General features: G+C 39.7%; 1 protein-coding gene across 1 annotated transcript in view; it reads left to right on the top strand.

Moving 5' to 3' along the window:
• Positions 1 to 3,566: 3,566 nt before the first annotated feature.
• Positions 3,567 to 13,828, top strand: part of frmpd1a (FERM and PDZ domain containing 1a) — a 57,794-nt gene continuing 47,532 nt past the window's right edge. Inside the window, exon 1 of the mRNA XM_088624048.1 lies at positions 3,567 to 4,209. The gene's annotated coding sequence lies outside the window, so the exon portion shown is untranslated. The remainder of the gene's footprint in view (positions 4,210 to 13,828) is intronic.

The raw sequence follows: 13,828 nt of genomic DNA, 5'->3' as shown, positions 1-13,828 counted from the left end.
TTAAGTTCATCAGCACTCTAGGGAAATGAGCTGTAACGTAAAACATTAAGGAAAAGAGCTTGCTCCCGCCTTTTCTGATGGGTTCGGTAAAAATCCAAAAGTGGATTCTAAAAGGCTGAACAAGCTCATCAGGAGAGCAAGCTCTGTCATTGGGTCTGACCTGGACCCCTTGGAGGTAGTGGCTGAGAGGAGAATGATGTCCAAACTAGAGGCCATCATGGACAACTTCTCCCATCCCCTCTATGACAGGCTTGCAGGAATGAAGAGCACGTTCAGCAATAGACTGATTCACCCACGGTGCGACAGGGAGCGCTACAGGAGGTCATTCCTGCCTTCTGCCATAAGACTGTACAACGCATCCACCTTGCGTCTTGGCAGAGGCAACATCGACAGTGAGCTGTTTCTGGACTAAACGCATCTACACATCTACTGCTACATCTGTTCTCTTTCTTTTTCTTTTTCTTTTTACCGTTTACAACCATTTTTTGTGCAATATAGGCCAGGGACCTGTGCAATACATTTATATTTATATCTATATTTACATCTATATTTATATTCATATGTGTGATACGATTTTTCTGTGTACTGTTCTGTTCTAGTTTGTTCTTGTGTGTCCGGACTGTGAGTAACTCTTGTATTGTATTGTATGTATTGTACTATTATTATATAATTCGTTACACTGTGGCTGTGTTGTGTGTGTTAAGCTGCTGTTGCACTGCAATTTCCCTCATGGGATCAATAAAGTATCTATCTATCTAAAACCCTAAAGCTGCAGTTCCAGTAACCGATGGCCATACGAGGATGAAAGGGAGGATTGCAGGGTATTGTTGATTGCTTTGCCCGTGCAAAAAATGGAGTTACCTTTGGTGCTAAAAAGCTCTGACAGTTCTCCTGTGTGTCCCACTGCAAAACAGGGGAGTAAGGTGCTCTTTGCTAGAATACCTGCAGCTATATCCTCCTGCAGTAAACAACCTGCAACCCACTGGTCAGTACCTGGATGGGAGACCTCCTGGGAAAGCTAGGGTTGCTGCTGGAAGAGGTGTTAGCGGGACCAGCAGGGGGCGCTCACCCTGCGATCTGTGTGGGTCCTAATGCCGCAGTATAGTGATGGGGACAATATGCTGAAAAAAAAGTCACTGTTCTTTGGATGAGACGTAAAACCGAGCTTCTGAGTCCCCGTGGTCATTAAAAATCCCAGGGCATTTCTCACAAAGAGGGAAACCATTTGATACTGTCTCTCAGCTGTCAACAATGTGTTGAATTTTACAGAACGCTTTCCATTCCAAAGGATCCCAGAGTGGCCTTTGGTTTCCTCCTTAATTTTCGGACTGTGTGCCCTTCCTGACTCTCCAGAGTGAAATCCAGCAGGGATGGGTCTTGCCTGCTGGAAAGGAAGAAATCTTCTATTCTGTTTTCAGACTCAGCGGGAAATGCATACCATGACCTCCAGAAGTGGGCTATGTGCCTGATTTGCACTCCTGTTCCCCATGCTGCGGTGCTGTGTTTTGTTTTTACAAAACTCAAGTTACCTACATGTTTGGATGTGCACAGAAACATTTTCAGACCCTTCTGGCTTCACAGACCGATTCTCAACTAATCCAGATCGGACATATGCCAGGTGACCTTTCAATCAAAAGTCTTGAACCTTACATTGCAAATCCGGGGTAGTGATCCACACCTTAACAAAATAATTGCTAGTTTCAGCTGCAAGGGCCGATGAAGGTTGAGAGAAGGTACTATTTGTTAATATGAGCTTTAAAACCAAAACAGGAGAAAGAGATAGGAGGACTTCAATCCTGTCCAGACTGACGCAAAAACGCAAGCAACTCGGGAAATCATGGAAAAACAATTATCTAACCATCTTGTATTTCTGCTTCAGCTCACGTTCTGGGGAGATTCAAGTTCAGGTGACCTTGAGTTGGCTGAACAGGAAAACAAGACATCAGCGATCCGCTTCTCGGGAGTTTTGTGAGCTCAGGTTTCAATCAATTACAGATTGTTTAAATTTATTTTAAAGAGCACCTTTTGGTGGTGAGCATTTCACACAATGTGCTACAATAAAAGCACAGTCTGAACAGTAACACAGAAGAAAAATACAGTACAAACATGTATTGGTGTACTGATGTAACGTCACATACTTGTGGTAATTTGCAGCAGACTACAAATTTGTTTATATGGAACAACATTTGAAAATGCTAGCATTTTCACAATGCTTTTACACTGAAAAGGAGAGAAAAATGAACACATTGTATATCATGAATGATTAGACAACATTAATGATGCAAAAGAGACTGAGGTCCAGTACCCACAATGTTATAACAATGTAAATGTGAAGGGAGAGTGTTCAGTTTATTTTTAGGAAAGGACAGCCTCCTCTATCAGGTCCTCTTTAGGAAGATCCAGAACAAGACTGCACTGTTTCAGCAGAGGACAGAGGTAGTCAGTACTGGGGTTGTGGAAGGGTAAAAAAAAATAGGAGGAGACACAAGACTGTGATTCAAAACTCAGTGGGAAGAAGTAGTACAGGGGCCAAAAGTGGAGCTATATGCAGCTCCACTTTTAACACAACCTTATTAGGAGGTCTCAACCCTCCTGAAAAGCACAGTTCTGTAGATATCGTTGTAAAAGCCCCAAGCTATCTACCAGCATGGGTAGCTAGCCATGTTGGATGAAAATGTCATAACCTGTAGCTTTGATATCTTAGTCCAATTACGCACACACGCTTGTTAAGAACATGGGCGCTTGCAAAGCGTTTTGGAACAGGTAAATTCGTAACCATAAAGTGAACATATACCTTCAGGTCATTGAGCGTGAAAGATTAAATTATAGCGTTATCGTGAGAAACAATTCGAGTTCCTGTAATCATCTCGAAAACTGGTTTAGTAGGCAGGGAGTACATTTTAGAAAATACTATTTTAATAACAAGTACAACTGTAAACGAGTTTAGCGTATGCGTATATTAGTACATAAAATTGATATGTAAACATTTGTAAAAAATATTTTACCACTCTCCTCTGAGGAAAATGTTTTTTTCTGAAAGGTAACCACACTTTTCTGCCTCTCAACTATGAAAATATTGCATTAGTTAAAAATTGGAAAGAAGATACTTTGTGATACCAGACGTTACAGTATTTAAATTGATTTAATTTTGAAATCATTTAAAAATATATAGTACTGATGTAGTAACGACGTTCACAACTGGTTTATTCAAAGTAAGAAAAAAGTATTTTGTGGAACTGGGTAAGCAAACCCCGCTGAGAAATTAGGAGTAAAAATTGGATTTCGTTACTTTCCCAACTGGAGCCATCATCAGTAACAAAAATACAAACCGATTCTTCCTTGCATAGAACTGTAATTTATCTGGTCGAAAGGCTTTAAAAACAAGCCCAAGCAACACCAATAGCAAGAATAACGATATTCGTACATTTTAGAGTGTAGTATTAATAACGGGAGTGTAACTAATAATCATTCTAATACCAATAAACTATACTGCCCCCAATTCGGTTGCTTCTTTAGCAGAATAGAACTAGTTGAAAATTGTGGATGTCCAGGGAGACCAGGAGATGGCGAACTGCCCCCACGCAAAACTACGAAATACAGCCAGGGCATAGATGATCGTCTATCCGAAACTCAAATTGACCCAGGTTTGTTTGCTCGTATAAAACTCCAAAACGCGCTCTTACTTTGCTTCTAAATGACACGCCGTATCCTAAGGTATATTTCAACTTAAAACACGGTCTGTTCTTCGTTCCCCGGCTGAACCCAGTTGAAGCGTCTGTTGCCATTGCTGCGCAGTATACAAGGATAACCTTGGCATATCTGCCAGTCAGTCAGCAATACGCGAAATAGGTCTCCTGAGAGATGCGTCAGTATCGCAGATTTATAACTAACAATTACTGTGGTGCTCGCTGCAAAGTTTATTACGACCGATTGCAAAGGAGTTGTCGTGCCTTTTGGATGAATCTGAGCTGTAATCTTATGGTGGTCTCGCTTGCTTACAGCTCGGATTTATGGCACGTTTTGAAAGGGAGAGAGAGAACAATGAGTGACTGACCCGAGGAGATTAGAGAGAGAGGAGAGCCGCTAAGAGCCGTGCATTAGACAGCATCCAAACCCTTCCTCACTCACCCGGCTACTACAGACAGGCAATCCGTCTCCCTTCAGCAGCACAGGGGCAGATAGATAGATCCAGCGCTCCGCACACATGAGGTGAGTCGCTCGTTTTTTTTATTATCCAGATCCAATTGGTAAGTTTTCCCTGATTGTAACGGCCGTAACATCTTTGAACTGCAAATAAAATTAAGGACTTGAGCAGTCAGATATTTAAATCGGATTAACAAGGGAGGAGAGAGCCCAACAACGATACAAACCTCTCCGGTTCGCCAGCGTGGTTGGTTTTCGGCTACCGTATCAGCCAAATTAATTTGTTCTTATTTGAGATATACTTTTTTAGCTGTCGTACTTCACAATAATTGCGAGTATAGTTTTCTAAAACAAAATCCATTCTTTTTAACAGTTGAGGAGAAACTGAATTGCCGAGAAATATCCTTGTATACAGGAATAAAACAGAATTTGTCTTGTTATAAATGCAATGAAATACATGTCTCTTATCGATAAGCCTACAGATGAGTGCGTTTTTGCGGTGCTTCAAATGGAAAGAATACCGCAGAGTCTACATACTATCATTAATTATTTATACTTAACAATGATTCGTAGTTAAAATATAAGAACGATGCTTACTGCTGAATTTCTGCATTGGCGCTACATTCCTATCTCATTTTTAATCTTTTTAAACAACAAACGACGAATGCACAAGTTATAATTCAAATAAGCTTTCTAACAGATTCTCGGGCTATGAAGAAGTTATGTCCTGGCCACGTGATTCTGTGGGGCAGTTGCCGGCCTGTCATGTGTTTCTATAGATCAGCAGTGAGTGGTTCTCTGTACACAACAAGGCATTGTGAATCCTTCTCTCCTCTGCACGGATCCTAAATAAGGGGGATGCCTGGTGTCTGTAAACACTGCGCTGACTTAGACTGATCTTGTCCTGACAGAAGTTAAATCATCAGCTGGTCCTCCTGTCGTGTGGTAATAAAGTATTTACAACCGCCATGTGGTAATCCCTCACTAGCTTACAGACATCAACAGGAACAGGCATTTACACAGGCAATTTGAGGACTTCTTATCCCAGACCAACCCATCCGAATGCTTTTAGAAGCTGATGGGGCTCAAAACTACTACAAGTAAATAGTAATAGACTCTATTAGTGTCCAATGCTAAAGCAGATTCAATGTACATACGTGTACTACAAAATAATACAATATATCTATAATAATACAATAAATGCAATGCTGTATATATGGGGGATATCCAGCTCTGGTTCTGGGGAGCCCCAGTCCAGCATGTTTTTCTAGTCAACAATAAAACCCCAGTTTCTAAATCCAGGGAACTATTCCGCTGTGATCAGTTACACAGGCAGTTTGTTAAATTAAATAATTTAAGACTAAAATAAGTACTCTTCAGCCATCAGGGAACAGAGATCAGATGTTGTTTACAGTGTTGTGAAAGTGTCCTCTCCTAGCCTGATGCAGAGATTGGATTCTTGTTGTTTAGTGCATGCTTTATATCCAAACCCGGTCTTACTAATGTCCAAAAGCCCAGCTGTGCAGATCGTAACCAGAAATAATATGCATGAGAGTGTACTGTACCTTCTCTTTTAGGCTTCGTCTCACAATAAAATTCTAAATACTCCTGCCTCACAATAAAATTCAAAATACTTCTGCTCACCTTTAAAGGCTTAAATTGTTCGGCTACATAATACATCAGTAAACCACTGTCTTCTTGTACGACTACTGTGCACGTCTTTTGCACTATTTGAATTCTGGCATTGTATCGGTTTCCAAAAGTAAGCTCGAGCCTTGAGAGACCTTGCTTTCTGATCTCTTGCTCCAGGGCTGAGGAATGATCTGTCAGCCCATGTTAGATCTTACAAGTCAGACTGCACTTTTTAAATCCTTCAATAATTTGCTTTTGCATTCTAGCTTTTAGTTCAGTTTGATTGTATTATATTAAAATGTATTTTAATGTGTCACAGCAATTTTTTCTTTTGCTGCGTTTTACTCTAAAACAAAAAAACATCTTGCAACCTGCTATATAAAATAAAGATTATTAGTAGTTAGCATTTCATTAATTCAATAAGGACGACAGTACTTCTGTCTGTTTGTACGTTTGCGGAGCTGTTTCTGTACAATTGTTTATAGAAAATTGGATTTGGACATTTTCTTTGCAGTGAAAGTGAAGATAGCAGTACAGTATATTTTGCAAAAGAGAAATGCTAATTTAATGAACCTTTTACATTTGAAAGAAGATTTGAGAAATTGCCTTAAGCACAGTGTTCAGCTGTTGCAGGCTTAACCTTTTTTTTACCCACCCTGTCTTTGACAGTCACTTAAACCTTTTTATATTGTCCTTCTGGGCTATTGCATTAAGCCTGGAAACTCAACTCATTCCCAAGAGAGGCTGAAACAGATTCTGACCGAAAAACCCACACATTAAATATCACAGTGATTTACTCTTCACTTTTGAGTTGGTGCTTTGTTCTCCTGACAGAGGCCGAAGGAGAAGGGTCAACATGAAAGGCAAAAGCTGCTCTTCTTTACTTGTGCTTCCACCATAATTCTATTTCAGAACATTTCAGGGACTACTGTATATTAATTCTCAGATGTTTTTTGTAAAGTATATGGATTTGTGAGAGGTGTATATCCTCATTTCTATATACATGGACAGACTGGTAAAAAGCCATATTTATATACTTGGAGGCCTGAGCTGTAATCTTGAAAGGACACCACTTACAGTAGGCCGACTCAACCAAGTGAAGATTTTGTCTGTGTGTTTTGGTCACATGAAAGGCTCTGGCCTTGATTGAACCTCTTCTGATGTGCTATTTCAGAAGCAACAGGACAAATGTAGGACTGCCGATGTCAAGATAAGGCAGCACACATCGTGTGAGAACACATGTATATTGTGTGAGAACAGGAAGTTCAGAAACGTCCTTCATACTCATTTATTTATTCTTCTTTTTGTGTTGCAGTCGATTTTGCCTGCCCAGTGAGAGTTCCTGTCAGTTTCTCCCAATTTCTCAAGTGCCCTCCATGTCAGAGCCTGACTAAGTGGCTCATCAGGTCTCATTCAATGTACTGTTGTTTATGGTTCTGAATGGGCAGGGTTAGGGATTGTGGTTTGGAAGTCACAAAGAGCACCTGGCCAACGTTGGGGTCCTAACAGCAAACGAGGGGTAAATCAATCAGTTGTGTTCAATCAGTGAAGCCTTTCTCTCCTTGGGTCAGGTGGTTTCAGCCTTGTTAGCTCAGCAACAGGTGTCAGTAATGGATGACATCAGCTTCCCCGAACTCTCACACATCCAGTCAGTGCAACAGGATGGGACGAAACACGGCCACAGCAACTTGAGAGAAGTTGTTACCTTGCAGTTCTTCAGTGTAGCTCATGTCCCCTTGATGTTTTTATAACCTTATCCCTCCTAACCTTGAATTGCATCAGAGGAGGCACCTTAGAGGAGTGTGTTGTGAAGAGAGAAGGAAACCGGGTCTGTGCTGTCCTGCAGGACAGGTCTGTTTTGTACTTGATAACACAGTTCAGCATCGTTAGCATCAGCCTGCTGTATTACCTTCTTGTTTCAGGCCTATGGGCTGTGTTACACAGGCTATCTGGTGAGGAAGAGTAACTCTATGGCACTGTCTGATCAGTGCACAGCAGCCCTTGTGGATGGGACTGTCAGAGATTGGGGTTGTATGTAAAATGCACCATTGCTTCAGAAATTGGTCTTGCTTGAAAGAGATTTACAGCAGAAAAAAAAAAGACGAGAGGCATGCGTGCTTCACCATGATCTGAGACGAGCATCAGAGAATCATGGCACTCAGAACAAGGGTGGTACCATTCTTTATTGCCAGGCAGTGAACAGATTTGCCTGTGCACACATAGCACATGAACAACACAACATTAACAGATGAGTTAAGTAGAGTTTATTGCCATTTGTACAAGTACATTGAAATTCTTATTTGCCCCGATCTCTCAGAACCTGCACAGTACAGCAGAAGACACAGTATGACAGACAACCCCACACATTGCAGCCAGTACATTACAGAACAGTACAGAAGATCTTGTAGCAGCATAGGCAAGCCACCAGGTATCCATAAAACACTTTGTCAAGAGTTCAGTGAGGGCTCTTTGGTTGTCATGAGGCAGGAAGGTTTTAAAAGATGACAGCAGCATATGTGTCAGTCTCTGAGGTTTGCTCAATTGAATGCTGTGAGCCTGACAGTGGATAAACAACTGTGAGACTGCCAGTTTGCATTGTGGCTGTGGGCTGCAAATGGGAAAGTGAAAATATACAATCAATTCTTCAAACGTTCATGTCAAGGTAAATGCGCAACGATGTGAGCAAGCAGCAGGTGCTTATACAAACTGTCTGTAACCAATAGGTCACAACCTATTTTCGTACCTATACTATAGCTGCAAACATGCTGTTAAAAATAATCTGTGATGGTGTTCAATGCATACAATAGATACTTTGATGTTTTGTTATTTGTTATACATGCATTTTATGTATATACACATACATAAACATTATATTTCAAAAGGTGGATATTGGAAAGACTTGGAGCAAATCTTCTGTTATAGGCCTAGTTGTCTGGATTTGTGACATCTGAAGGCTTCATGACACAGAACCTTAATGACGCAAAACAATTTCAAATACAAACGACACAATTGTTGCCTGTTCTTCCAAAGCCAGACCCCTTGAGGTTTATTCTCCTTATTGTTCTTACTGGCAATTTGTAAAACGTACTGTACAAAGAGGTTTATGGTTGGCTGCATGAGCTTTTCATACGTAGTTTTAGAAATTTAGGATTTTTGAGGGAATAGTTTATCAGAAACTTAATCTTGAGAATTTGCTTCAAAGAGTCTGTTTTTGGGACATGTACTAATTATGCTGTAACTGTCCATCATTTGGTGTATTGTAATTTTCACTTTTTCTGTAGCCTCACAGTCTGAAATAAAAAAAATATGTAGTTACATAGCACCCACAATCAGAATTAAATCCTTTCTGGGCCAGAATTATTCAAAAAATAAGTTTGAAGAAAACCGCAGACTGAATGTTACTTTGTGTTTAAAGTGAAGAATAAACACACCAGAAAGCCCCAAAGACTGTTTCTGGACTAGTGATGCCCTTCATGTGGAGTGCAAATCATTGACTGTGTAATTAAGAAATCTGAACAGGATTTTACAAACGAACCACAGTATAGTGTGTAGTGGGTTTTTTCTGCCTGTTCTCCACAATGTTAGAATGTTAGTATTTAGACTTTAATATCAGATTCTGCTTAACCAAAACAAAGACATACAGTACCATTTTACTACTCTGCTGAATCTGTGTAGAATCAAGGAATCATTTGGCTGCTTCTGTTCACGGCTTCATGAACCAATATCCATATACTATATATGTATTTGTTAAATTGTTCTTTCCAGTCTGTCTTAAATCCTCTATTTTTTGGAACTTGCCTAGGTTGTACTGTATAAGCAATGCCATATTCAGTACGATATAATAACTGTAAATTAATAGCAGTGAATGTAAATGAATAGCAATGAAAATTAGTTCAAAATTACAATTAAAAATAGATCATTCGAGTTTAGCTATTCCTTGTTTTCTAGTTTTTTTGTACTGATTTGCCCATCATCAGAATGCTTAGTCAGAATTCTTAAGCATTTATGTTTATATCAGTATTGCTACAGTTATTTCCAAATGTTTATACTGTATTACAAATCATTTGTCATCATTACCTAAATCTAGGTGCTGATGTGGATTAAACCACAACATGTTATCCACATTTCTAAAATCAACATACAGTACATAAAAGCATATTGCATTGGTATTTGTTTTCTAAAATTATATTTTGAAAAAATGTGCAGAGGTTTGTTCATGGCTGCAAACTAGTGTGCACATCATTTTCTAAATTTCTATGAGCTTATCATGCATATTTGCTGCTAGTAAGAGATATTTGCCAGTTTTTTTAACTGTGTCATTATTTATGTACACTTTTCTTTGCAAACAGAAATTTAAAATAAATCAGAAGCTCAATAAGTGGAAATTGTGTTCTAAGAGAGGGAAAAAGCACACTTTGTAAATGTATAGGCTTCTACAACACACTGGACAGCTGGAGGCAGCTTATTCTGATTTGATTAACAGAGCCTCAATTATCTGAGAAAGTGGTGCTCCTGCATTTTAATTGTTCGACTTTATGATTTCCTGAAATGTTAATCATAGACAAAAAAAAAGAGTTAACCGGATTAAGGCCTGTGTCTTAACCTCCGGTTTAATGCAGAGCAAAAACATTGCCTCAGTCAAACCTAGCAGAATCAAACCTAAATATGTCCAGACATAAACTAGAGGGGTTTCAACTGAAATCACAAACTCCACTTGGTTTTTTTCTTTTCAACTTTTAAAACCACTAGGAAACATCCTCTTGTCATCCATAGTGATCCTTTGTTTTATCCATTAATCCATTTTCTAAGGGCTTTACGGAATTCAGAGTCGCAGGGCAGCTAGAGCTTCTCCCAGAAAATAACGAGCGCAAGGCAGGATACACCCTGGATGGGACGCCAGTCCATTGCAGGGCTGACAGACACAGACACACACACACCAGAAGCCAATTGACCTACCAGTATGTTGGAGTGTGGAAGAAAACCTGTGCCTTCTGTTTATCAGAAAACCCGTGCCTTCTGTTTATCTGTTTGCTAATGTAATTTTGTGCACAGTTTTCTGGATTTTTTAGGAATTTCATATAAATAAACATAGAGCTGTATCTACAGTTAGATCATGAAAATAAGTCTTGCTGATCAAAAAGGTTAACTATATTCAAAACTAATACACAAATCAATGATTGCAGTAAAAATACTTTAAATGCATCCTTGTACTTACTGTACCAGTAAGTCTGTTTAAGGTGATGCCAGAGTATAAGTAAAAAAACACATAAACACTTTGGCTTTTTAAATCAGAGAGTATTTGGACGTTTGACTGTTTTTTAAAAACAGCTTTCTAATTGCTAAGTCATTCTTTTAGTCGTTTTTGATAGCTACAAACATGGGATAGAGCTGTCAAGGTGATGTTTGCCATGTAAGCAGGCTGGATTTGGAGAGACTTTGCTAGCGGAAAACAGGGAAAATTTCACACATCTCCTTCAGGTGTGTTGATCTGCGGATCTGCAACAGAAACGATTCAGATGAAGTGCGTGGTATCCACTGCAGCTCAGTTTCCGGTGACACAGGTGTAAGGGAAAACAATCTGGTGTTCAAAAACAATTCCTAAATCCCCTCTTGTTCCCCCAACAGCAAGATCCTAGGAATTTGCCTGCTAGCAAGACTGAATGAATGCTTTAGTCAGATTTGCAGATTTGTTTTCTGCACTTACTGTACACTTGCTTCTAGGCTTGTCAACCTTTGCTTGCAGACTAATAATATCATCAGCAATGTCTAGTTTACTTGCTGTCTGCTCAGACTATGCTGGTGTTTGTTTTGCACATACTGAATTGTACTCAGTGATCTCCCCAAAAGGCAACAAGGAGAAAATACACCACTTGCATCCATCTACGATTATTCTCCTGTAAATCTCTTAACATTCTGTAACATTCTATCAGGAAGAGTGGTGGTGTCTTGGATTCAAAGTTCTGTCCTTCAGTACAGCCAAAAACAGGAAAGAATATTGTGTAGCCATCTGTTAGGCTGTGCTGAGCCAGATTAAAAGCTTGCCTTGTTGTTCCGTGAGGTGGGCTTACAACCAGCCAAGCTGGGCTGAATGGATCCCTCTCATTTGCAACTACACTGATGGTCAAGGAGGAGTATTTGGAGAAATCATGATAAATTGGGGAGACGTGTGGAAAACCCTTCTGCAAAATCTGGGAAACCCCGATTGAAACAGAGTGAAAGCATAGCACAGATAAGAAAAGGACATAGAAATTAATTGCATAGATTTACTGGCACTGGCATCCTGTCCAGGGTGTATCCTGCCTTGTGGTCCTCCACTTACTGAGGACTGGAGACCCATTCAGTAAGTAATCAGCCATGTCTACTCCCTGTCTCCATCTCTTCTTCTTTCTCTCTTCTGCCTGTATGCATTTTCTGTAAGGACATCAGTGTGCCAATTAATGCGGTTTTATCCTTCAGTATAATGTTCACTTTAAAAGCACTTTTCTCTCTCACCGGGTGGGTAATTTAGAAGGTAACTGTGGAAATGCGGAGAATTAAACATTTGATTAAACGTAAGCTGAATGTGAGGGCCTCATCAAGGTTCGGTGTAACTGTCTTCAGATAAGTAAGTAATAATTAAAACAGTTTCTTCTGATTTACAAAACAGGTTTTGATTTTTCGTTCAGTAATTGGAGATATTCTTAAATTAAGAAGGATGTGCAATTTTGCACAAGGTGTCAGATTCTGCTTTGACTTTGCTTCATGGTAGGGGGAGATAATTTAACACCAGCAGGCAGGAGTGGATATACAGTATGGCACCTAGGTTAAGATCATACCTGCTCTCTTCAAGGCTCTATGATTTTAGGTGCGAGCCCTCTGCTGGCAGAGAAAGTGCGAGGACCATATTCAGTTTCTAGTGAAGATAGCCTCCAATTCTGAGCAGCTAAACTGGTTGTGTGGTGCTTTTAATATTAGCACAGAGGGCTACTGGGGACTAGACAGAAACCCCAGACCGACAGTTATCAAGCTGAGTTGACTTCAGGAGATGGAAGAGTTGAACTGTCTCCTCTTTCCTGTCTTACATTTTGTTCAGAAACTGATGCAGCTCTCAGCTTCTGCGGGCACATATGTGTTTTGGAATCATGCTCGCAAAAAGCTTTTTCTGTTTTTTTTTGTAAATGTAGTATTGTTAGCATGGAGTACCTTTTCTCTAAATAAAATGAGTTTGACCTTTGAGGTAACATGATTTCCTCTGCCCAGGTTGATGTTTATGAGGAACACTAAGACCATCTCCTTGGAACGGTTTGGTAGTCATATTATGTGAGGGAGACCCTAGCTCAACTGCAAATCCTCTCTTTGGAAACTCTTAATGCAAGTGTAACCAGCAAGAAATCCTTTAATTGGCTTTGTGCATTTGTACTGGAGCCACAGGCTTAGCAAGAGCTGGGTAAAGGTTTCTCAACCTACCAGTCTACATTTCTGCAAATGTTTATCTGTTTTATAATCCAGATTTAATGTTGTAGAGGTATTGGCAGGAAGAGGCAAGGCTTCCCTTATATGTGTGTGTATTCAAAGGGTCCAGCGTACTTCTTGAAAACACATAAACATAAGGATTTGGCATTAAACTATTTTATTATGAACATTCAGTTCTGGCTCCTCTGGGTGGGAACTAATAGAAAACAAGGATGGAATGCTTGTTCCATACACCCACAACCCTTTGGATAAAAAAGTGCCTTATTTTCTCCCTCTATAGATAATTTTTATAAGAATGTGATTAAGATAATTCAAGGTATTTTTCTAAGCCCTATGTTCTAGCAAACATTGAAATACAGTATGTAATGCACAATGACCCTGTTTTGTAACGAAAATGTATACTCAATGTGAAGGGTGTTCAGGGATATAGGCAATTTTTATGTTCACAGTTTACTCACAGGCTATGACTGGCCTTTGACTGAATGTTTGTTTGCCAGCTTCACATGGTCTTTAAAATAATTTCCATTATTGATTATGGGCATCGTAGTGTGAATCCTTCAAGAAACAGTTGGGTGAAAATTTCACCATATGAGCAAATGGG

Source organism: Lepisosteus platostomus, chromosome 1 (genome assembly GCF_059453375.1).
Source record: "Lepisosteus platostomus isolate fLepPlt1 chromosome 1, fLepPlt1.hap1, whole genome shotgun sequence".
Classification (NCBI taxonomy): domain Eukaryota; kingdom Metazoa; phylum Chordata; class Actinopteri; order Semionotiformes; family Lepisosteidae; genus Lepisosteus; species Lepisosteus platostomus.
The sequence above is the reverse complement of the archived record's forward strand: the minus strand, read 5'-3'. Positions and strand labels throughout refer to the sequence as shown.